The sequence below is a fragment of the Apium graveolens genome, chromosome 3 (assembly GCF_009905375.1).
Source record: "Apium graveolens cultivar Ventura chromosome 3, ASM990537v1, whole genome shotgun sequence".
Classification (NCBI taxonomy): Eukaryota; Viridiplantae; Streptophyta; class Magnoliopsida; order Apiales; family Apiaceae; genus Apium; species Apium graveolens.
Window position 1 is genome coordinate 235765207 of NC_133649.1, and position 27404 is coordinate 235792610.

A 27404-nucleotide genomic window follows, 5' to 3' on the forward strand; every position below is an offset into this window, starting at 1 on the left:
AGTGTGAGTAGAAGGGACAGGTTAAGTCCTAAAATTTATGAACCATTCGAGGTATTGATAAATATAGGCATAGTTGTTCATGAGTTGATATGACCGTCACAACAGTGTGTACACATAATGTGTTTTTCCTATCCATATTAAAGCGATAAGTATCTGATATGAATTAAGTGATTGATCAGGAGCCAATGGGACTCTTGTCCAAGTTTGTTTTGCAGATAGTGATCGAACCAAATTCTTAATCATTAAAGTCGAGTCCTTAAAAATAAGTATATCTATAGTGAATTTGTTTGAAATCCTCGAGTAGAAAAGTCTACTTGAAAATTAGAGTCAGATATACTTGACAAATATCCTCACTTGTTTAGTTAGACCCGATTCTGAGGACAGAATCTTTTTAAGGGGGGAAGGATATAACGACTCGTGTATTTTTGAATTATTAAATATGTAATTGTGGAAGTATTAATTAAATAAAATATGTGTCTTGATTTTGGCAGCAGTGTGTTAATATATACTATTTGTTTGTGATTTATTGGTATAAAGGATTGGAATGTGTAGTTAAAAAAATTGAGTTATATTGTTTTGTTTTATTTTTAAAGGTGATTTTATTACAGTTTTAAATCTGTAAATATTTGGATTGTTTCTAAAATTAGTTTTATGATTTTATAATTTCAATAATTATTTTTGGGATTTTACAAAATTTAGAAATCAATATTTTATTAATTATTTAACCCTGTATGATTTTCTGATTACACTTATTTGTAAAATCTGTATTTAATTCCAGAATTCTTCAAAAATTATGAAACTCATATTTATTTAAGTTTGGAATATTTCGAGAATTTTAAAATTATTTTGGAAATTTTCGGGATTAATTTCACCGTCGTGTTAATTCGTTTAATTGCTAAAAGCGGGTAAAAATTGCATTTCAGGAATTATTTTAAAATTTACGAAATTTATGTTTTTATTAAATTCGGGATATTTATAAAAATTGTAAGATTATTTTAGTATGGTTTGATTAAAATTTATTCGTAAGTTATATCATTAAAATGGATTAATCGAGGAAAGTCGGTGTGTAGTCAGTCAGGGAACGACACGTATCCATTAAATGGGACACGTGTCGCGTAATTGGGTTCAAAGGGGGGGGGAAATCATCTGTTTTTGTGGGTGGGTATACATCAGTCTCAATCCCTCTCTTTTCTCTTGTTACTCTCCCCTGCAAGCCCTCTCTTTTGCTTCTCTTTCTCCGGCCCTGTATTCCGGTACCGCCGCAGCCGCTCAGTCCGGTAAGGCTGGTGGTTCTGATTGGTTTTACCGGTTTATGCATATATATATACACAGATGTATATACGTGTGTATAGTTGTGCGTGTTGTGTGTACTTTACTGTCTGTGCTGCTGCTATTTTTATTGTTTCCCTATCGCCGCCCCTCTCCGTTTCCGGTGAGGGCGGTGGCGCTTGGGCATCGTTGCAAAAGGGGGCTTTTGTTTACGCAGTTGGTTATTGGTTCAATTCTTGGTACTATGGTTCTGTTCTGTATTGATTCATGTGTGTAGGGATTGTGTTCCGTGTTCTCATTTTTCCGGCTTGTTGCCGGCTGTCTCTGCGTTACCCGGTTACTCTGTGTTATGCGTGCGTTTGCACGCGCCTGTGTTGGCAATCTGTTAATTATTAAAATTGTTGGTTTCTGCAAGAATTATTGATGGATTTCATGAAATAAAATAATTATTTTGTTTGAAAAATCACTGAATAATCGGTGGAATCGGTATGGACACATGAATTATTCGGGCACCGACTGATTTCGCCGCCGTCGGCGATGAGCCTCGGCGAGCCGACGGTGGACGGTGATGATATAATTCTGAGTCCTAATATTTTAAAAGATATAAATGTAAAAACGCAAATAATAATTAATTGGTTTAAATCAGTGATTGAGATTTGTGGAATTGAAATGTGATTAGATAACTGTTGCGATGGTTACGTTTGGGATTCGACATCGATTGATGTTTCGACGGGTAGTCCGATAAATAAAGGAGACGCTGCCCGATTTCCGGAAAATCAGCTATGGAAATACGGGGGCGTATTCGATAATTATCAGGACGTCGAGTGAATATATATATACTTATACTTTATACGAACTTGATTGTATGTTGTGGTAAATATTCTGTCCAAAACTCGGTAACCTTAATTTCGTAAAATGACAAGTATACGTATTTTCTGAAAATGAACACTGAACCGATTTCTCAAGAACGTGAACCCTGACTGTGGGATGTGTTATTGTATTGTACTAATGCATATAATTACGAGTCGGGTTTGAATATAATTAAGTAGAATTGGTGTTGAGGATATGTCAAGCATACCTAGACGTCTAATGTAGGGTATTTCGACCCTGTAGGTTATAATTGGGAACCTGAAAGTGGACGATGGACTAGAGATGACTTAGTAGTCAGTCAATGAGCTTAATAGAGTTTCAACAGAAAACCTGAGTATCGAAGTCGAATCTAATGTGGTCTAGTGGTTGGACATTAGAGCCTGAGCGACAGAGTCGGCTCAGAATTGATCAGTAACAGTTGTAAAGCCCTGTAAGGCAAGTACTTCTAAACCTTTTTCAAGATATAATGCAAATGTTTCTAAGTTCTCTCGTGAAATATTGTTAAGTATTAAAAATAGCTCTATTTTATATTATAAGTATTTTGAATCATACAACCTTAAACCCGAATCACCTCACTCGATTCTTGATCCATAAGCCTTAAATTTTTCGTAGACCATCATTTGTTGATTTTCAGATACCAAATCACACAAGTATAACACTACTCCCCAAATATATAACTATCAAACACCAAACACTGGAACAAAATTATTTAAAAACATAAAAACTTTTATACTCCAACCATTCTTTATAACATCAAAGAACTATACCTTGAAAAATCAGTATTCGTCTAATACCTGATCATTTTACAAGCTGAAAATCGTTTCCTATACATACCCTGATATACCCTTGAGATATCCATGAGTTTCCTTACGTTTTTATTTAAGTGTTCAACCATCATTGATTATGATCTTGTTTTATCGAATTATATTGTTTATCATATTGAACTGCTTTAGGATTGGATAGTTTTATATATGTAGACCAGATTCGTGGTCAGACCATACCAATGGTCAAGTTAGGCCAATATGTGCCTTGGATCCAGTAATTAGAGCAGTGCTGTGTGCTTGCTCGAGGTTAGTGCGTGACTGATCAGCAGCCTAACCTTGGTTTTTTTTTAAAACTTAAAATGAATATCCAATTCTAATGATTAGTTAAAAAGAAACTTGATTCCTCTGAATCATTTCATTTGATTATTGCTTATTCTCAGTTATCCCTATTAAGACTTGTTGAGCTAGTTAGCTCACCCTTGCAATTCTTTTATATAATTTACAGTTGAAAAGAATATGGATGATAGTGAAGTTCCTCCGTCCAAAGTGCGGGCTAAGGTTCCAGTTGAGTTGTATCAAGCTAGCAGGAGCCTCAGTCAGTAGAGAGATAGTAAGATTGTAACATTAATTTTATTATCAGTTGTAAGTTAAATTAGTTGGGATTTGGTATGTTGTAATAAAAGTTAAGGTTGTGGCTTGTTTTCATACTTTAACCTGTTGCGATCCGTGGATTTATGAAGCAGGGTCATTATAAATAATATTTCTTATACATGTTAATATATTGTGTATGTGTTGTGGACCCCAAACTTCTGACCCAGGTTTGGAGGGCGCCACAGGTTGTGAGCAAGCCCATTAGCAAAGCCAAACTAATCAAGCTAAATGAGAAGTATGGGTCTATTTCCAAGAACTTTGTTTCAGGAGAGTCAAGCCAAGTTAAGAAAGGGAGAAAGGCTAATGTTGGTCACATGACTGTCAAACAGTTGAGTGACAAACTTGAGAAAATTGATGTAAAAACAGAGACTAAAAGGAAAAACAATAGGAATGGTAAAGTAGGGATTAACAAACACAATAACTACACACCTGATAAATATGCTCCTAGAAAAATCTGTGTCAAAGTGTGGTAGTGTAAATCATTTGTCTGTTAATTGCAAATCTGCCATGCCTACTCCCATGTTTGTTCAGTCTCAATTTCCTCACATGAATGCAATGCCTTCCATGCCTGTTAATGTTATGCCTACACAGAACATGAATGCACAGTTTGCTAATATGCCATTTGCACCTAATCCATATTATGCTGCATACAGTATGCCTCAAATGCCATTTAGCATTCCCTACTGGAATAACATGTTTACACCAAGCATGCCATTTCCTGGTAGCCATGATATGCATGATAATTCTGTTGCATTAAATGGTTTCAAAGGTCCAACCCAAATGACTAAGGAAGAATCTGAAATTCCCAAGTCAAATGAGTTAAGACCTAAGAAACATAAGAATAAAGCTAACAAGGCAGGACCCAAGGAAACTTGGGTACCAAAATCAACTTGATTTGATTTTGATGTGTGCAGGGAAATAGAAGGAATCTTTGGTACTTGGATAGTGGTTGTTCAAGACACATGACTAGTGATTCTACCCTGCTCACTGAGTTTAAGGAGAGAGTTGGCCCAAGTATTACTTTTGGAGATGACAGCAAGGGTTATACTGTGGGATATGGCTTGATTTCAACGGAAAATGTCATCATAGAGGAGGTTGCCTTAGTGGATGGTCTTAAACACAATCTGTTGAGTATCAGCCAGCTTTGTGATAAAGGCAATTCAGTAACCTTCAACAAAGAAGCATATGTTGTGACTAATAATCAAAGCAACAAAGTGGTTCTCGCTGGTGTGAGAAGAGGAAATGTGTACCTAGCTGATTTCAACTCAACTAAAGCTGAATCTGTAACTTGTCTTCTCAGTAAAGCAAGTCAAGATGAAAGTTGGCTATGGCACAAGAAGCTATCCCATCTAAACTTCAAGACCATGAATGAGTTGGTAAAGAAAGAACTAGTAAGAGGCATTCCTCTAGTGGAGTTTACTAAGGATGGACTATGTGATGCCTGCCAAAAGGGGAAGCAGATTAAAGCATCATTCAGGAAGAAACTTGATTCAGCAATTGAAGAGCCTTTGCAACTGCTTCACATGGATTTGTTTGGACCAGTCAATGTATTGTCAATATCAAGGAAAAAATTTTGCCTAGTAATTGTAGATGATTTCTCAAAGTTCTCTTGGACATATTTCCTAAAGTCTAAAGATGAGGCTAGTGAAATCATCATCAATCACATAAGGCAAGTTAACAATCATCCTGATTTCAAAGTTAGAAGAATCAGGAGTGACAATGGAACTGAGTTCAAGAACTATGTCATGAGAGCATTTTGTGAAGAAAATGGGATCTTGCATGAATTTTCAGCAGCAAGGACTCCACAACAGAATGGAGTAGTGGAAAGGAAGAACAGATCACTTATTGAAGCTGCAAGGACAATGCTTTAAGAATCTAAACTTCCAACATATTTCTGGGATGAAGCTGTAAATACTGCATGCTACACTCAGAATATTTCTATGATTAATCAAGCAAGATGCATGACTCCCTATCAATTGTTCAAGAACAAGAAGCCAACTCTAAACTTTCTTCATATCTTTGGCTGCAAATGCTATATCCTGAGAAATCAAACTGATCAAAATGGGAAGTTTGATGCTAAAGCAGATGAAGGAATTTTTGTTGGATATGCTGTTGGTAAAGCATATAGAGTCTACAATCTAAGAACCAACATTGTTGTGGAATCTATACATATTGTGTTTGATGATAAAAAGATTGAAGGACTGGAAGATGGAGATCACCATGAGAGCCTCAAATTCGACAATGTTGAGATGGTTAGTGATGAAAGTTATGATGAGAGTGATCAAGAAACAGTGTCTAAGGATAATGCAGACAAATCTACCACCAATGAAGCACAAAACTCAACATCCGTCGAGTTGTATAATGCTTCATCCGTCAGAAGGCAATCTGTCTTATCCGTCAGAAGACAACCCGCCTCATCCGTCGATAATCAAAATTCACCATCAGTTGGGTTATCAAATGGAGCAGGAGGTCAAGACAGATCACCTACAGAAAATTCTCCCTTCTCAAATCAAAGATCCATAAACTCAGGGGGAGTTTCTAGCAATCAAAACTCAATCACACATCAAGACAATCATGAGGCCTCTTCATCTAGAGCTAATCTACCTCATCAAAGGAAATGGACAAAAGATCACCCCTTTGAGCTTATCACTGGTGATGTGTCTTCTAGAGTTCAAACAAGAAGAGTAACTCAGGAAGAATGTCTATACAACAGCTTTCTATCAAAGGAAGAACCAAAGAAGGTAGAAGAAGCTTTGTTGGATCCTGATTGGATTTTAGCTATGCAGGAGGAGCTAAACCAATTTGAAAGAAATAAAGTATGGAAGCTGGTACCCAAGCCTAAAGGAAAGAATCCAATAGACACCAAGTGGGTATTCAGAAATAAGATGGATGAAAATGGCATAGTAATCAGGAATAAAGCTAGATTGGTTGCTAAGGGTTACTGTCAGCAAGAAGGAATAGATTTTGATGAAACTTTTGCTCCTGTTGCAAGACTTGAGGCCATCATAATTTTCTTAGCCTATGCAGCCCATGCCAATTTCAAAATCTATCAAATGGATGTCAAAAGTGCCTTTCTAAATGGATATTTGGAGGAAGAAGTATATGTCAGTCAACCTCCTGGTTTTGAGGATCCAAATTTTCCAGAATATGTCTTTTATCTTCTGAAAGCACTTTATGGACTGAAGCAAGCACCTAGAGCCTGGTATGACAATTTATCAAAGTTCCTTTTGCAAAATCACTTCACAAGAGGTACTGTAGATAAAACTTTATTTTTTAGAAATGTTAATGGCTCTAGCATACTTGTTCAAATTTATGTAGATGATATTATCTTTGGCTCTACAGATGAGAAACTTTGTAAAAAGTTTGCCAAATTGATGCAAAGTAAGTATGAAATGAGTATGATGGGAGAACTAACTTACTTTCTTGGTTTACAAGTTAAGCAAGTTAGTGATGGAATATTCATTAGTCAAACTAAATATATTTTTATCTTTTAAAGAAGTTTGATCTAATGGATTGCACATCTGTAAAAACTCTCATGGCCACTGCAAATAAGCTTGAATTAAAAACTACTGAAAAGTCAGTGGACATTTCAAGTTATAGAGGCATGGTTGGCTCTCTTCTGTACTTAACAGCTAGTAGGTCAGATATAATGTTTGCTACATGTTTGTGTTCTAGATTTTAGGCTGATCCTAGAGAATCTCACTTGATAGCTATTAAGAGAATTTTCAGATATCTCATGGGAACACCAAAACTTGGCATTTGGTACCCTAGAGATTCTGGTTTTGATCTAACTGGTTATTCAGATGCAGATTATGCAGGTTGTAGAATTGACAGAAAGAGCACAACAGGAACCTGTCAATTTCTAGGAAACAAGCTTGTGTCCTGGTTCTGTAAAAAGCAAAATTCAGTTTATACTTCTACAACTGAAGCTGAATATATTGCTTCTGGCAGTTGTTGTGCACAGATTTTATGGATGAAAAATCAATTGCTAGACTATGGTTTGCAAGTTGAGAGGATTCCTATTTTCTGTGATAACACAAGTGCAATTGCCATCACTGAAAATCCAGTGCAACATTCAAGGACAAAGCACATAGACATCAAGTACCATTTCATAAGGGAACATGTGATGAATGGTACTATGGAATTACATTTTGTTCCAAGTGAGAAGCAACTTGCAGATATCTTTACCAAGCCACTGGATGAATCCACCTTTTCAAATTTGGTAAGTGAGTTAGGTATGCTTAATTACGATTAAATTTATCTGAGTTATTTTGCAAGTTGTAATGTAGCCAGAAATTTAGTTGAGTTTTAAGTCTTGGATGAGATTTTGGCTAAGTCAAAATTTGCATCTCGACGGATGACCCTTATCCATCGAGTTTACCCTTATCCATCGAGTTTAGTCATCCGTCAATACCCTACTTGCTAATAAAAGTCAATTACTTTTCTGGAATACTTTATGACTCGACGGATATCAGTTTATCCTCATCCGTCGAATTGTCTAAATCTCAGCCGTTAATTCCCTGAACATTATCCATCGAGTATACTTACAGTTTGTAAGCATTACACGACGGATAATGGGTGGAATTTTTACAGTTTATTTTTAAACGGCTATTTTAGGCAATTTCTATTGATTAATTTACTTTTCTTTATTATTTTTGTCAATTATTTTTGAGATAGTATAAAAGCTTATTTCATTCCAATTATTTTCTTTTATCATTCTCAAATTCAACTGCTCTTATTTCATTCTCTCTCAAGCAAATATTCTCTTTCTCTTCAAGCTTTCTTTCTCTAACAATGGCACCTGTAATAAAAATTATGTCTCAAACTGGGTTCATTTATGAGAAGAACAACTTCACTGCATTGGTCAATAAGGGTATTCAGCAATCAGAGGACTATCACAAGATGATGGACTTTGTGAAGAACTGCAAGCTAAATTACGCCATGCTGGAATCACCCACAATCTTCTGTGAAGTTGTTGAAGAAATGTGGACCACTGCAATCTACAACTCTACTGACAAGACCATCACTCTAACCATCAAAGGTAATGAATTATGTATCAATAGTGATGTGATAAAAGCATGTTTCAAAATTCCTGATAATAATGTGACTTCACCACACACTGACACTGATATTATCAATATGCTTAATTTCATGCATTATGCACTTCCTACTTCTAAACTGAGTGATATTAGAAGAATGGGTCTTAGGAAGGAGTGGAGTTTCATGTGTGATGTAGTTACTAAGGTTTTCTCTGGAAAAGTCAATAATTTTGATTCTGTAAACATTTTCATGCTTAACATGCTATACATGCTAGTCACAGATAAATTTTACAATTTCAGTGACCTTGTCTTGATTGAGTTAGGTTTTAAACTAGGTGAGTTAGCTAAAAGAGGAAAGAATGTGTATTATGCTAGATTTTTCATGTTATTGGCTAACCATCTATGGCAAGAAATTGTGCTTGAGAACCCAAACAACAAACTGGCTTGTTGGGTTCAAGAGAGAAGACTCATTGCAGATTTGAACAGAGCCAACCACCACAGGGATGTGCCAATGTTCTATTTTCCTGTAATGCAGACACCTCAGGTAAGTGAGGTAAGTTCATCCATCCCTACAACTATTCCAACCTCCTCAATTTCTTTGAGTTCAGGAATAGCTATGGAAACTGTGACAATGACCAAACAGTTACCTACCAAAGCTGCCAAAACTACTGCAATTTCTAAATCCAAATCAAAGAAAACCCCCTCTGGTATCTCTCAAAAGGTACCAGTTGAAAAATCCACCAAAGCCAAAGAGGGGAGTGTGAAGGAGGGTAAGTTAGGTGAGGGAAGGGGTGAACATCAAAGAAACCCCAAGAATAAGGTTGGACAGTTGAGTGAATCCCAGCCTAGCCACACTGCTGTTTCCCAACAAACTGCAGTGCTTAAAAAGGACAAAAGCTCACTTCTAGCTACATCCTCCCAAAAGGATACAGTTATTGAACATAGCTCTCAGCCAAGAGCACAGGCCAAAAGGGTTAGGGACACAAGTTCACCCCAAACTTACACAAGAAAGAAGAAATCTAAAACCTCTGGGGATGCACAGGGCACACACACAGTGCAAACTGGTGCTAAAGACACAGTCCCTGCATTCTCTCAAATTCAGTTTGATGTGACTCCAATAAATGTGGAGTCACAGCCAAAATGTCTAATAATAGAAGCATCTGAAACACCCTACTCATCAACAAACTCTCTGGAAGTGGATATGATAAACACTTCAATTCCTGATTCCCCTTCTTTAACTCTGTTGGGGAAGCCAAAATCCAGTACAAGTGAGCATCATCTTTTAGATGATTTGTTGGCTCACTTGCCAATTCTTTCAGATTCTATTGTGACATCTGTGCCCCAAATATCTTTAATTAACACAGAGTCAACAATAGTTTCTCTTCCCACTTCATTCATTTCTACTCTCTCGATGGATATTGATCATCCGTCGAGTAGTGATTGTATCCCGACGGATAAGCTTAACAGTAGTGATCCGTCGGATAGCTTTACCACTCACTCGACGGATATCACTTATCTGGCGAGTATCTCTGCACAACTTCAAACTTCAACTATTTCAAGTGCAGAAGATTTAGTGGTTGTACAGTCACTCTTAGGACTGAGAGAGGAGAGTGTATTGAGTGAGAGGCTGGGTTGCTCCCAGGCAAAAGGAGAGGTAAAGAGTGAAAATCAGCAATCCATTTATTCAGGATTGGCAAAAGTGAGTGAGAGGAGTCCCACCTTAGTAGGTGAAGGTGAGGGTGTGAGGGTGGGGAGCCAGCGTAAGACCCTGATGCAACAAAAGAGAGATTATGAGAGAAAGGCAGGTATAGAAGAAATAAGGGTGGATCCATCCATTGCTAGTGAGTCAATGATTGTGGATGATGCTAAAAAGGAAAGACAATTTTAGCAATATTACAAAGCTGTAATTGATAACATTTCCTTGGATGCTGACACTTTTACTCATCCTGTGTCAGCCTATCAATTGTTGGCTGCTCAGGGCAATGTGGAGGCAGAACAGACTTTGAACTTAGTACACACCTCAGAATCTCTTCAAAGAGATAAAGTTGTTATCAATAAGATGTCTTCCCAAGCTGGTGAGCCATCTGAGGAATTTGAAGTAAATTCTAATGATGATGACTCTGTTTCTATGGATGGAAGCATGAACTTAGGGGGAAATGAAGGCCCAAGTTCTGTTTCAGATTTACCTGAATGGGCATGGATAAAGGAATCTACACCAGGACAATTTGGTGTATCCTTGGTTAAGCAAGTTATGGCTATTCAAAAGGCCCTTTAGAAAACTTCAGATGATGGTACCAAGGCCATTCTTCAAGCTCACCTAAACTCTCTACATCTCATGAAGATCCAGCAGTTACGACAGAATCTGAGTGTGGATGACCTCAAAAATGATATAGCTGACTTGAAGACCTACAATTATGAGAAGCTGGATTCAGTCATGCCATATGGTACCTTGCAAGATCTATTACTAAGATTAAGGAGAGAATCAGATTCTGAAAAGAAGTTGCCAAGCTAGAAGACAGAGTTCAAGTTATTGAGAATTCAGTGGCTATCCTTCTTCAAAATCAACAGACTCAGACAAATCTTCTCATGTAACTGGCTAAAGCACAAGGTCTAACTCCTCAACTTGATGATAACAAAAAGGGGGAGAGAGAATCAAGTAAGGGGGAGAAAGGACCAAGTGAGGGGGAGAAACTTCAAGTACAAATCAGCAAAGTAATTGTACCTTCAATTACTGTCTCCAAGCCACCAGTTGCAGATGGTATAGATCTGATTCAAGCAGCAGCAGCAAATTTGAAAGTTGCTGAGAAATAAAAGTTGAGTTTGATCAACTGGGAGAAGATTGATGAGGAGATACTGAAAAAGTTTGAACTTGTCAAGGAGCCAGTTAAGTCAGCCATCCATCACTCTCAAGTCAAGAAAATCAGTGTGAATGAGATTAGCATGAATTATCTGGAAAAAGGACAGTCTTCCTGCATCAAGTCTCCAAAGGCTGAAACAATTCTTAAACCAAGGGCAAATTATCCAAAATCATCTTTGAAGAACCCCTTGGACACTGTGTATGAGACACCCAATCCTGATGAGAAGAAGCTTCTGTCAAGATCAATTGTCTTCTATAAAGATCCAGCTGATTCAGCTTCAAAAAGGAGAATTGCTAAGATATTCATAAATGGAAAGGAAATTTGTGTGGTAGCAGGACATCCACAATTTGCTCAAGCAAAGAGAGAAGAAAAAGCCAGATTAAAGCAGGAAAAGAAGCAAGCTGCTCTAGATGCAAAGAAGTCTAAACAAAAGAAAGAGCATATTGCTATCTTGGCCAAGCTACAGGCTGTGAATTCATCTCAACAAATTCCCTTACAACCATCTGAAGCTGCTGAATCAAAGAAGAAAATTGAAAACAGAAGAAATCCCCAAGGAAGAAAGAATTGGCTAGAAGAACAAAAAGGAAACTGGATATTGCTGACAAAGAATTGGAAGATCAATTTCCTAAGGTACCCACACCAGCTACAACTCAAGCATCAAAGCCCTATATGGCATTTGAAGATATAAGGGTGGTGGATCCCTACAGGAATATTCATGGTGAACCTATTGTACCCAAGGATGAGCCAATAGAGTGGGATAAAATACCAATTCCTGACTTCAATTTACCAATCCTTAGCAAGCCAAAAAGGACAAAGTCAAGGGCAGTCAAGAAAGTGAAGCTGTCACCACTCAAATCCAAGTCAGTAGTTAAAGCTCAATCCAAAGTCAATAAGGGAGACTACTTGTACTTGTGTGACATCAAAGAATTTTTAGATTTAAACCTCTATCTGGATGAACTGGATGAAGTGAGGGGAATTGATGCATACAGGAACCTACCTGAAAGGTTAGTGTTCAAGTACAAAGGAGGAAAAGAGATTGTGTGGCCTCTTCACAGGATTCTTCAAGAGAGCCAAGCTGTACTGATTAAAGTTTATTCATCCTTTAAGAAGAACTTTGGGTTCAATGTAACTGCAAGAAGACTAGTATTGAAGAAGATTGAAGAACTAAGGAGTATTAGAGCTAAAGATGCACTCCCAAAGACTCTAATCATTCCATACACAGGGAGAAGAGTGCATCTAAGGCCCTACTGGCTGATGGAGTTCATAGATGACAAAAATGTGAGAAGATTCTTCAGATTAGAAGACCAATTGAGCATCTCTAGCAATGAGACTCTCTTGGAAATGCAAGAAAAGCTAGATCTCTCAGAATCTGATGAACTGGAATTCCACAGACAGCTCCAAAATCAGATTGATGAAAACAACCGAAAGCTTGGAAGAAGATCCAGAACTTCAAGAAACTAGAAAAATCTGCTCAGGCTAGAGGAGCATCTTGAAAATGACTGTGAGCCAAACCTTGTACATTTGGATTACTTAAAGCAATTTCAGTATTATCTACTTATCTTTAAAGCTGTATGTTTAGGATATTTTGTTATCATCAAGTATCTCTTAATTTATGGCTACAATTCCAGTAGACATAAATTGGGGGAGATTGTTGTGAATATGTTGTGTACTTGATGATTTCATAAACAAAACATCTAAGTGGATTCTACTTAGTAAAATAATGTAGCACTCGACGGATAAGAATTATAGTCCCGACGGATAACTCATTATAGTCCCGGCGGATGTTAACTTATTATCCATCGAGTGAGTAGCTTATGTAATAATATGTCTGTAGCACAGTTCTGTATACATCTTTGTATAGATTTTGTAGTAGCCTATAAGTCATGTTGACTTTAACTAGATATGCAGAATAGGTTGATTAATTGTATATAAATGATGTCTTGTAATTCTGTATAAGTGAAATGAAGTCAAGTGCCAAAATAGCCATCAACGGATGATTAACAAAGCCATCGACGGATGATCAAATGACTATCAACGGATGTTTAATATAGCAGTCGACGGATGATCAATGAAGCCATCAACGGATGATCAGAAAGTCGACGGATGATCATATATCCAACGGTTGTTCATAGAATCCAACGAATGATCATGTAAAGAATTCAAACAGCAGTTGAACAGTGAAAGCTGAGCACAGCCATCGAGATGTATACAAATCTACTGTGGAAGCCCATTAACTGGGTAATAGAGGACGAAAAGCAGCAAAGCTTAAGACTGATAGTTTTTATATTTATTCAGTCTTTTTGACTTTGTAATCTTGGTAATATATAAAAACCAAGAACGTAGCAAATAAAAGCAGAGAGAGTTGAGAAACAAAAACAGAGAAATCTTTGTAAGCAGAATTATTAGCATTTCCATGTACTCTTAGTAGTTCAATTTGTAAGCAGCTGTGAGCATTCTTGCACACAGAGTCCTCTCGATATATAATATATATCTATGGTGGAATTGTTTAAATCCACCACAAAGTTTTTAAAGACTCTTGTTTTTAATTACTTATGTTTTGATTCAATTAAGTTTCTATTCTGCATTGTGCTAATCAAAACATTGTATCTATATTCGAGTTGAACATTTTTATTTCGAGAAAAAGGTTCAAGAATTCCATTCAACCCCCCTTCTATAATTCTTGCTATATTGTTAAGGGACTAACAACATAGCTGCAGGAAGTTGTTGTGCTCAAGTGCTTTGGATTAGCAATCAGCTAATGGATTATGGCCTAGTGTTACACAAAATTCCTATCATCTGTGACAATACTAGTGCTATATCTATAGTAGCTAATCCAGTTAATCATTCTAGGACAAAGCACATTGATGTGAGGTACCACTTTATTAGAGAACATGCTACTAATGGTACCATTAAGCTCATTTTTGTACCAACATAAAAACAATTAGCTGACATTTTTACTAAACATTTGGATGAAGCAACTTTCACTAGACTTGTAGGTGAAATTGGAATGCTCAACTCTTCATCCTAAGGCAAGAACTCAGCTAATATTTTGGAGCAGATTAATCTCCTGTAAATCAAAATTAATTTGATTAAATTGGAAATTAACTGAAATATGAATTATAAATATTTCAGAAATCTCTGCATATTTGTTTTTTAAATTCAATTAACTTGGAATTTTTCAAATTCTAAGTAAACTGCTTAGTTGTTAATTTACATCCTTAATATGTAAAATTAACACAAAACAAAATTGCATTAACCAAAAGTATTTAGAGAACTGAGTTCTCGATAAGTATAAATTGACTTCTCAACAAGTCATTTTTGGACTTCTCGAGTGAGTCCTTGATAAGTCAATTTACTGACTTCTCGAGTGACTTCTCGATAGGCTTAAAATGACTTATCGATAAGTCCTTGTAGAGTTCTCTATTAGTGTTCTTTCACAGGGTCCTCTACAAGTACAATCTTTTGACTTATCAATAACTTAGAATTGAGATAATTTAAACTGATAAATTATTTTGGTAAAATACTTTTGGAAATTTTATTCTAATTTTATTTTGAATTTATTCAAATAAAAGTTAGAATCAATTCAGTCCACTTTTTGGACAAACTGGGTATTTATTTGACACTTTGATAAGTCAAGTTTGGGTTCTCTATAAGAGTTATTTAAAATGACTTCTCGACATGTACTTCACTTCTCAAAGTGACTTCTCGATAGACAAACTCCAGATGTCTATTTTTGAGTTCTCGACAAGTCATTTACTTTTACTATAAATACCCAGACTTCTCGAATATTTTAACTTGGAATTTCTCAAAATTCTAAGCAAACTTAATATTTATTAATTCATATTCTAACTATATGAAGTTAATAAATAACAGATCAAAAGAAGCAAAAAGTATAAAAAACTGAAATAATTTAATTCATAAATTATGTTCAGCAAAATACTTTTGACATACTTTGTCTATAATTACTTTGACTTATTGACACATTTACGTGCTTATATTTTTTTTAATGTGGAAATATGTTAGTCTAATGTAAGTAGACTAGTACATTATATCTGATGTTTTGAGAAAGCTGATAATGGTTAAATTTATTTGACTGATGCTGATAGGAGGAGTTACTTTTTGTATAGGGAGTACTTGTTTATTTGCATAGGGAATAGTTATCCTAAATAGTGAACTAATATTCTTGAGTACTTGCATGGGGAATAGTAACTAGTCATTTCTAACTGTCAAGTATGCTTTTGTGATTATTACTCTTATTATTCGGGCAACTCAAGAGTCTCTTGGTTTCTATCTTTACTCCCTCTATAAATTAAAACGCTTCACTCTTTATCATTCATCACTACTCTTATTCTCAACAAACATTTTATTTCAAAACTCGCCTCATGTTCATCTTTCTCTCTCAAATGGATGCCCCAGTCTTCTACAGACTTATTAATGGAGTTTACCAGCCTGTCCATCATTTGGCTGACGACCAAATTTACTTTGATCCTTTCGGACTTTGTTTCCGTCTCAGGGGGTTGTTTGCAGCCCATTTGGCATTCCACGTGAGATCTTTGACGAACTCTCGTGGGATGATCAAATCAGTATTTTTTTCTTTGAGATGGAAGTCTCTTTGGAGCTGGAGAGACATGCAAGGGTAGCTGAGCAGCAACGCCTTGCTGCTCTGGAGTTGCAGGAGAGGATCATCTCTCTTGCACACTCCATGTCCAGAGCTTACCAGCGTAGGGCAAGGAGGTTAGAGGCCGAGAAGAAGGAGCCCAAATTAGAATAGTTAGGATTAGGATTTACTTGATGTAATCTGAATCTTAATGTACTATGTGTTTAATATTAATGAAAATTCTCTTCTTCTTTATCAATTTGTTTTTGTTGCTTGATTGTTTATGTCATGATTGCCTTGTATTTACAAATTAATTAATTATTAGTTTTCCTGTCATAATGCTTGCAACTGTATGTCTCAATGCTTATGCCTAATCAAAACTCCAGATATGTTCAATGCATTACAGGTTCAACACAATTCACTCAAACAACAACAGGAAATTCAAATTTTCAATCAACTGGTATTTGTGTTACAATGCAGCTAAAACATCTATAAACCAAACTGCAGTTCTCCCAGATACAGCAACACAAACACAAACTCAAACACAATCCCACTCAGGTGACTCTCAAAAGAAACTTGTTTTACAAAAGGAAAGCAATTTCATAATGTTCTTCAGATTGTTTTGTTGTTTGAGAAAAGAAACCACCACAAATATGGAAAATTTATCAATTTTTACTGAATATCCCATGAGTATTCCTAATGCACCTTCATGTGCAAAACAATCTTCATAGACTGAAAGGTTTGAGGGTAGTACTCCTGAGGGGGAGCTATCTAAATCCTCTCCAATTCAATTGGAGGTTCCTCAAAAAGGAACAACTCCCCTCATAACTCTAGCACAAGCTGCCTTAGTAGTCAAAGCTAGAAGTATAATTGCCTATGACTATGTCATAAGAAGGGCAAGTATAGCACATTTATGTTCCAGTGTGTTGCAAGACACACAAGGGTTTGAGGCTGGTGTACATGATAGTAACCTAATCAAATCCCCTCCAATTCAGTTGGAGGTTCCCACTACAAGTGAGGAACAACACACTATCAAAACCACAGAGCTATCTGAGAGTCAAACTGTGACCCTAGTCACAGGTGTTCTTAATGATTCATTCACCTCACAACTTCAAGCTAATATTCTCTTTTCTGATAAAATGAGTATGATTAGACCTATATGGATTACCCCTAATCATATGATCACAGACAACTCTTCTCAACCACCTCTTATTTCTGTAAGTCAAACACAACTGAGCCTTTCATGTGAGAATAAGAGAAAAGATTGAGAGAAAAACAGAGAATAAGAGAGGCAGGATCCTTCCTGGAAAAAGGAGAGGTAGATGAGTGTATGGATTTAGTAATCCTTGTGAGGGAACTCTGACTCTGAAAAGTCATGAGACTAGTGCAGTGAGAAGTACTGAGACTACTTATTCAAAGAACAAAAAGCTTAGGTTTTTTTTTACTGACAGATAGTGAAACCTCTATTCTATTTGATAAACTCATCACCACAAATATCACTGAAGCTTGAAGCTGCAGACAGTGTTCTAAATGGACAATGACAGTAGCTTGAACAATGTGCATCTAGCTGGATCTTTCTACCTGGAGATAATGTCAAAAAGGGGGAGAATACATCTAAATACCTTCCAAAACAGCTGATGGATGTTGCCAGATAATAAAATATTCTATTCTTCATAGGGGGAGAAGAATAAATCTAAATGCAACTCAATAAAAGAAGCCCAGATGGGAAGATTAGTTTCTGCATTTAGTTAAAGTTTTGACATCATCAATCAGAACTTGTGCATAATTTCGTAATGAACAAGTTCGGGGAGATTGTAATATATAATTCATGATGTCAAAGATTACTGGAGATAACAATGTCATTAGCATCTCTGATCAAAGTATGAAGCAAGTCAAATGGACATCTGATCTGAGTAGAAGATTAATGAACAGTTATTTTCAGTAATCAGTTAAGCTTGGGGTCAACCCTGAGTAAGTTGTATTGTTATCTAAATTTGTATTTTGTACTTGTAACACTTAAAGTCTGTTAAAATGCAAAGGAGCAGACTGGAGACTTTTTCCTAAAACAGTATCAAGCCTAAGGATTCTATCTGAAAGAAGATCAAGAAGATCATGCCTCAGAAGAATTTTGAAGAAGCTTAGAGTTGAATAAATCTGTTTGGAGAAAAATACTCTAAGTCAAGATCTCTACAAGTCACAGATTTAATGTTATAGAGAAGTCATTCGAGAACTCTAGAATGGCTTATCGAGAAGTCATTCAAGTTGCAGAGAGTACCGACGGATGAGGAACATCCATCGAGATAGTAGTTTGGCTAGCCGACGGATGACTGCTGTTAGGCACATCCGTCGGGATACAATCACTACTCGACGGATGAGCAATATCCACCAGGATAGAAGAAATGAATGAATTTAGAGTGGAGAAGTCAGGAAAGCTACTAGACAACTTAGGAAAATATCGACAAGCAAAATTGAAGAACTGAAGATTGGAGATATCGACAAGTCATTCCTTCACTAGAGAAATTAGAGTTATCGACAAGGCTACATTCAGTAGAGAACTCTGATTTATCGATAAGTCAAAGTAAAGATGTGAAGACTAGAGATTTCGACAAGCTAAAGACCTCTACAAGCCAAACTCAATATGGAGTGCTAGAGATCTCGATAAGCTTATGTACTTATCGAGATGTCAAGTGTTCTATTAATTCAAACTGGAGATCTCGAGGTACAGTCTCAAAGTACAAAATTGCAGATCACTTCAATATCCAAGATAAACAATCAACAAACAATCCAACAGCTGGATTGACAAGTCTACAAAAAGCAGCTTAAAGAGTGTGCAAGATCAATGGCAAAGATTAACTGACAGAGGAAGATTAAAGTGAACACGGGATGCTAAAGATATGTTAAGCCAGAAATGGAAGATTTGATTTTCTATAAATATAAATGACAAGTGACAGTTTAGAAAAGCTAATAGCATGTTTATTATCCACTGTGTAAACCGGCAGTTAACTGAGTTATAAAGTTAACACTGGTCCTTTAGTTAGTTGCAACAATTTAGATCAAATCTCTTGTATCACTCTCAAGAAGAAGCTGAGCTCTTTAACATCAAAGAGCTTAAAAATTTTGTAGTAAAACAGTCTTAATTTTTTAATATAAAATTAAGTGAGTTTTGAAGATCTGTGTTCTTTATTTTCTGCAAGTTTAGATTCTGCATGAACACGTTTCTATACAAGATTTAATTTACTTTGTTCAACCATTAACTTTCAAGAAAAGCCTAAAATCAGAAAAAACACATTCACCCCCCCCCCCTCTGTCTGTGATTCATTACCTAACAAATACAAATTTAAATAACAATACAACTTACTTATGGTTGAAAAATTTGCTTAGTCTTGTTAAAGTACAGGCATGTCTTGCACAACACTCATTCAACTCTTCTTGCATAGCTATGACCCAATCTGCATCCTTAAGTGCATCTTCTACTTTCTTTGGCTCTTCTTTTGAAAGTATATTGTGATACAGACATTCATTTTGAGTTGCACTTCTTGTCTTTACACCTTCATCAGGATTTCCAATGATCAGATCAGGAGTATAAACTTTGGTCCATTTTCTGGCATTAGGAAATGTCCTTCTTGAGCTAGATGCTCCCCCTGAATCATGTGCCTCATCAAATACATTTGAGGCTCCCCATGAATCAGTTTTGTTATCTCCTGATGAAGTATTATGACTTGACTAATGTTCACCTGATATTGAATCAGCATTAGATTCTGAATGACCAGATTTAGAAGAACATTGAGTTTACTCTTCACCGTTAGTACTATCAGTTGAACCTTGTTGTTGCTCCCCCTCAACATGTGCAGGTTCATTAGTACAGTGATCATCTTCAGGATCTGAATGAGTATCAGGATTTGGATCAACGATAATTGATAATCCATTAGAGTTTGATGCAGATTCCAACAGTGCATTTTCATTTACAAAGATCAGAATTTCATGAGAGTTTTCTTCAAAACCAGGAATCTTCTTATCATCAAAAGATACATTGATGGAGATAAATACAGTATTTGTTCACAGATTGAAAACCCTGTATGCTCTTGATGGTGAGTAACCAACAAAGATTCCTTCATCAGCTTTTGATTCAAATTTTCCTAGCTGATCAGTATGAGTTCTCATAACAAAGCACTTACATCCAAATACATGAAGATGTTTGAGACTGGGCTTCTTTGCTTTCAGCATCTGATAAGGAGTAGCACCATGTCTGTTTATCAGTGTGATATTCAGAGTATAACAGGCTGTGTTTACTGCTTCAACCCAGAAGTAAGTGGGTAGCTTGGCTTCTTCTAGCAGAGTCCTGCCAGCTTCAATCAGGATCCTGTTCTTTCTCTCAACAATACCATTTTGTTAAGGTGTTCCAGGAGCTGAGAATTGTTGTTGTATGCCTTTGTACTTGAAGACTTCCTCCATTTTTGAGATTTTGAACTCAGTGCCATCATCACTTCTCAGTATTTTTACTTTGAAGTTAGATCCATTCTCAATTTGCTTTACATGATCCAGAAGAAATTCTGGAGTTTCACCCTTCATGTATAGAAAATAAATCCAAGTGTATCTAGTGAAATCATCAACAATTACAAGTGTGTACCTTTTCTTGTTAATAGACATTATGTTCATTGTGAAAGAAATATGCCCTAAGTCCAATCATGTATGAGGATTTAGGAATAACTTTTATATAATCTGTTTTGATTTCATTGATATTAATAAAAGACTTGTTTTTTTTTATTACGGGCTCTATCTATTTTAAGTGTTTAAATAAGATATACCACAGTTTAGAGTAAGGCTTTTTATGGATTGTGATGAGATCATAATAATGAGACCTAAAAGATGATAACTCTAAACTTAAATAGTTCCTGGTCGTAGGATTACTAACTGGTAATTAATAATCTGCAAAGATCGGTACATACTATGCTTGCTTCATTATGAAGGATGTCTGTTCTCATAGACATTTGTGTGGTGACACTATAGCTAGTATGTAGGTGCTTATTATAGAATAAGTTCATTGAACATGACTCACACAGCTGAACAACTGATGGAGTTCACTCACGTGTCAGCAGTTGTTCACATAGTGTTAGTTGTACAAGTATCCTTAGACTTGAGGTCATCATAGTCATCTTGTGTACACTGAACTATGCTTTGGTTTAGTTCTTAGTCTCCAGGGATAATTATAAGGGCTCTACTGGGTATAGGAATTTGTACATGAAGATAGTGTATGATCAATAAAGGATCTACCCCTTCCAGTGAAGGAAGAGAATGTTCAATGCTGATCCACTTATGCTAGTCCAGGAATCTCTGGCCAGAGTGAATGAAATTAAAAAGGAGTTTCTAATTTACATTAAATAGAACTAAGCATAGTGAATGGGAAAGCAAGTGATTAAATAAGATAGGCTTGACACAAGTTTCATGCCTTATATTTAATCGTGACATTGTAGGGTAGAAGGAATTGATTGTACGGTAACTACTCACTGAATAGGTTCTTGGTATTCTAAGCAGTGAATTCGTATTATCTGGATAGTCGCGATATGCTGAGAAGTATCCCTCACGATGTAGAATAAATATGATTAATTAATTAATCATATTTAATGAATTAGAGAATTTATATAAATAATGATAAAATAGTTTTATTATTATTTATTTCTACTACCGGCTTAATATTGAACCTACAGGGTCACACCATAAAAGATAATGATTTAATGGTGGAGGAATTAATTAATAATGGCTGATAATTATTTATTTATGAAATAAATAATTAACTGGCAAATTTAATAATTGATTAAATGAGATTTAATTGATTATAAATTAATTAAGAAAAAGTTCTTAATATTATTAATTAAGAATTTAATTTTTTGGAAATTAAATCAAGTGAGAGAATTATTTCTAAAGTGTTTAGAAAAAGGATTAATAATTAAAAGGTGTTTTAATTATTAGTGAGAATAATAAAAGGTTAATAATAATAATATTTTATGGGAAAATTTTCAGCTAAAAATTTTGCCTATAAATATACTATTATAAACCCTATTTTTTGCCTCAACCTAAAAAAATTTACAAAAAACCCTAATTCTCTCCACCTCCTCCTCCTTCATTACATCGATTTCTGGGTGGATACTGGTGGAGTGCTTTACACTTGAGGAGTAGCTGCTAGGGATCTCCGCTCGTTGTTCTTGGATCGCTTTTAAAGGTTAAAAATCGATCCCATATGTTTTAATCACGATTTGTATACTTTTATTTGGATTTTATATCAAGAAAATTGTTTTACCATGCTTCTGTGATAGATAAAATCCTACACATTGGTCCAAAGAGATCCAAATGTAACATATGATATGGTTCAGTGATAGAGAATTATGTTTTACTTTTAAAAGATGCTCTTCTTTGTTTGGACTTTTGGCAAGCATCACAAAGACCATCAGATGAGTATATCATGTTTCTTCATTTTCAGAATCAGTGGAATCCATCCAATCCTTGCTTGATGTAATCAAGGCTTTGTTCTTCCCTTTGTCATGCTTTGTCTTTTTGCACTCTGTAGCAAAGCGACCAGGTTCATCACAGTTGTAGCACTTGATTTTTGATCTATCAATTTTTCCAGCTTTAGAGTCCTTTCCTTCTCTTCTTCCAGACGACTTCCTTTCTCCTCCAGTGAACTTCTTCCTGAAGCTTCTTTTCTTCTGAGACTTCCTGAACTGCATCCTCTTGAAGCCCTTAACTAGCAATGCAGCTATTTGCATGACATCAGAATCTGTCATATTCTCATCAGTTTCAGAATCAGTATCATCATCAGTATTTGATGATGAATCATCAGTATCTGATTCTGGCAGATTGTTCTCTTTCCTTGCAGCTTCAACAGACCTGTCTTTTGAAACTTTAGCATTCACTTTCAAAGCAACTGATATTCCCTTGTTGTTTTTCCTCTCTTTCCTTTGCTGAACTTCCAAATCATGAGTTCTCAGCATGCCATAGATTTCATCCAGAGTGATTATTTCCAAATCATACTGATGTCGTATGATTGAAGTCTGAGTCTCCCGTTCCTCATTCAAAGCTCTCAGAAATTTGGTCTTTGAATCTTCCATATCATACACCTTTCCCAGCAAAGATAGATTGTTAAGCAGAGTGAGAAACCTGTCATAGATGTCGGTGAGACATTCATCAGACTTGGCCTCAAAGTGTTCATATTCTTGAATTAGAACAACCCTTATGTTCTTCTTGATGGCCATGGTTCCTTGACATTGAGTCTCAAGGGCATCCCAGATTTCCTTGGCCATCTTGTAGGCTATAACCCTGTTTGACATCACAGAGTCAAGATTGTTATGCAAAATGTTTCTTACCTTTGCATCCTTCAACACAACAACTTTCTCTTCTGGTGTTCACTCACTCTTCTCCTTCAACTGAAGGTGTTCAGCAACAGGAGGAGTTGCAGGCACCAGTTTTGTTGGCTTGTAAGGTCCATCATTGATTACGTCGAGGTAGTCTGGATCTGTAGCTTCCAGGTGCATGAGCATCTTCACCTTCCATGTAGGATACTCAGTTTTTTTAGAATGTCGATTTTAATACTTTCATAGTTGTTCAGAGACATGTTTAGATCGTTTCTGATTGTAAATTTATCAGTTTGCTCTGATACCAATTATTTCCCAGTGGTAATACAATTATTTAAGGGGGGTTGGATATAATTGTATAGATGTTTCGAACAACTATAAAAATATAACAGTTCTTTATATTTCTGATAAAAACTGTTACAAACTCTCTCAAGAAATACTGATGTTCTTGAGAGCTGCTAGGTCGTACAATACTCGAGTTAATCACTATGTGATGACCTAAACTGTGTCTATATAATACACAGCTGCTACAAATCAATCTAAGATATGCATTATCAGTTACTAACAGAAAATGATACATATCTTTAACTAAATACATAAAGTCCTTTCACTCAGAACGTAATAGATATCCATCCCTTAAGATAAGGAACATAATTAATTCATAACAGACTGCCTTCAAATGCTAATGACATGCAAATACTGATGATGCATCAAATCCTGACGATACATCAAATACTGATGACATCTAAAATGTAATCAGATCATGAGCTTCTTCTGATCATTGAGAATCAGCACGTAAGACATTCCAAGCCCGGACATTTGTCATCATCAAAAGTAACATATGTGCTTTCCATGATTTTCTTTTTTTCAATCACATAGACTTTGTATGTAGTTCTCTCCAGTGAATATCCAAGAAAAAATTGCCTCAAAAACTTTAGAGTTCAATTTTCCGACATATTCAGAGTTGTCCTTTAGAATATAACACTTGATTTCAAACACATGAAGATGTTTCACAGTAGGCTTTTTTTAGATAGGATTGAGTAGGGTGATTTTCCAAGATTTTTGTTGATGAGATATCTGCTTTGAGTATAGCATGCAGTGTTAATAGGTTCTTCCCAAAAACTTGTTGGCAATTTGGCATCTTGCAGCATTGTTCTAGAAACCTCCACTAATGTTTTATTTTTCCTTTCCATAACACCATTTTGTTGAGGTGTCCTAGCTACTATGAATTCTTTGACAATGCCCTTGTCTTTGCAGAATTCAGTTAGAGTTACATTTCTGAATTTTTTGTCATTTATCACTCCTCAATCTTTTTACACAATTCTGATCTTCAGCCTATTTCTCAATCTTCTTGATGTGTTCAATTATGATGTGTGGAGTTTCATCTTTTGAATACATAAATTCTACCTATTTGTACCTTGAGTAGTCATCCACCATCATAAGTGCATATTTCTTTCTTGAAATTGACAGGACATTAACTGGTCCAAATAAGTCCGTGTGAATAAGTTGCAAAGGTGCACTTATGGAATTCACAGTTTTACTCTTGTGACTTGATCTTTTCATTTTTCCTTTTTGACAGGCTTCACAAACTTCATTTTGATCAAACTTCAGATTTGGCAAGTCTCTCACTAACTCCTTTTTGACTAGAGTGTTGATTGCTTTGTAATTCAAGTGAGAGAGATTTTTATGCCATAATTTGCTTTATTCTTCAAATGTCTTGGTGTACAAGCAACAAATTCCATCCTCATTTGCTGAGTTCAAATCTGCAACAAATAGGCTACCCTTTCTTACTTCTTTCAGAGCAACTTCATTAGTCTTTTTGCTGATGATTAAGCATTCTCCTTTGTCAAATTTGACATTAAATCCTCTATCTGTGAATTGACTGACATTTAGAAGATTTACTTCCAAACCAGCAACCAATGCTACATCTTCAATGACAATATTTCCTGAAATCAATTTGCCATATCCCATTGTGAAACCTTTGTCGTTGTATCTAAAAGTCACTAATGTACCAGCCATCTCCTCAAACTGTGATAGCAGGGCCATGTCACCTATCATATGTCTTGAGCATCCACTGTCTATGATCCATATGACTTTCTTCACTTTAGCCTGCACACAATGAGGATTAAGTATTTTTATCTACTCAAGCAGTGTTGGATACTTTCTTCTTGTTAACCGAATGTGCAGAATTAGAATGAGTTGATTCAGAAAGAATGGTGTTCATTTCGTGATTTGCATGTTCCTTTTTTGCTGCAGACTCAATATTGATTTCCTTGAGATCTATTCTCAGCTTATGACAACTTGTCATTACTTTCATATGGCAAGGAATGCAATCAAATTTATCACAGAAGGAATAGGGATCTTCAGTCTTTGCTTCATTATACTTACATGCTCCCTATCTTGACTCACTAGCAGCCTTTTTACAAAGGTGAGTTAGATGATTTGTAGAGCCACATTTCTGACATTGTTTTCTAGGAGCATCTGTAATAAATGCAAAGTTATTGCTTTTATTTATCCTAATATTCCCATTTATGTTTATCTTTCTCTTTCCTGCATTCTTAGTTTTAACCTCCTTGATTGGCTTTTTGGAAGTTTGATCAACCATGGGCTTCTTCTCAGCTTTGGAAGTTGGAGTTGTTTCTGTATTTTTCTTTTCATTGTCTTCATCAGCAATTTCTTGCTTTATGATCAACTCTTCTTCACTGAAATTTACTTCACATGCTTTGAACATAGGTGAGCCAACCTTTCTCAGCATAGATGGGACATCTTCACTTTCAGTTGATTTTCCCTTATCACCTTCAACTTTCTTGTTATTATTCAATGTATCATAATGCAAGCCAATAGATATGTTAACACATGGTTTGTTTATCCCATAGTACTGACCAACTAACTGAAATGCATTTTTGAATGATTTCAATTTTACTTCATTCTTCTCTAGCTTCTCCCTCAACATAGCTTCTATCTCAGTAGCACACTTTAGCTTGTTCTTAAGATTTCATTTTCTTGCTTGACAGTTTCAAGCTCAAAAAGCTGCAGTTCTAGATCTTATTTCTCAATCTCAAGCTTCTCATTTGTTTTTGATAACCTACTGACCTCTTCAGTAGCTGCTACCAAGCTAGTATGAATGTGGAACATTTCCATGCTTATCTTTTCAACAGTCTCCTTATATTGACTAACATTCAAATCAATAGTAGTAAGAGTTGGTCATTTGTCTTTGATGAGGATGACTCTCCTTTCTTCAAGACCATGCGTGCATAGTTTCCAACCTCCTCATCTTCATCATTGTCAGAATCATCCCAACTCTTATCGAGGTCTCTGAGTTCTCGAATGTGAACTTGACTTGTTGTGGTCTATGAGTTCTCGAATGTAAACTTGACTTGTCGAGGTCTCCAAGTCTTTGCATGTAGAATTGACTTGTCGATATCTCCAATCTTCATATCTTCATTTTGGCTTAATGATATCTCTGAGTTATCGAATGCAGTAATGACTTGTCGATATCTTTAATCTTCATATCTTCATTTGGCTTGTCGATATCTCTGAGACTCCTTGATAGGTTATCCTTGACTTCTCAATAAGTCATTCAGGAGTTCTCGAATGACTTCTCTATATGACTTGATCTGTGACTTGAGATTTATTGACTTAGAATGTTTTTCCCAAAAAAGATTTATTCAACTCCAAGCTTCTTCACAATTTCTCTGAGACATGATCTTCTTGATCTTCTTCCAGAGTTTATTCTTAGGCTTGAGACTGTGTACAGAATAATACTCCAGTCTAATCTATGACATTTTTATAGAATCAAGTAATACTGTACAAAATACAAATTTAGATTATCATAAAACTAATTCTTAGGGCTTTCAATTTGATTTAGTCTTGTTATGATACAGGCATGTCTTGCACAACAACTTCTTTCTTACCTCTTTTGTAGGGAACCATACAAATTCAAATTATAATATAACAATATAATTAATAAATCAAGAAAAGATATTAAAAAACAATACTAATACTATTAC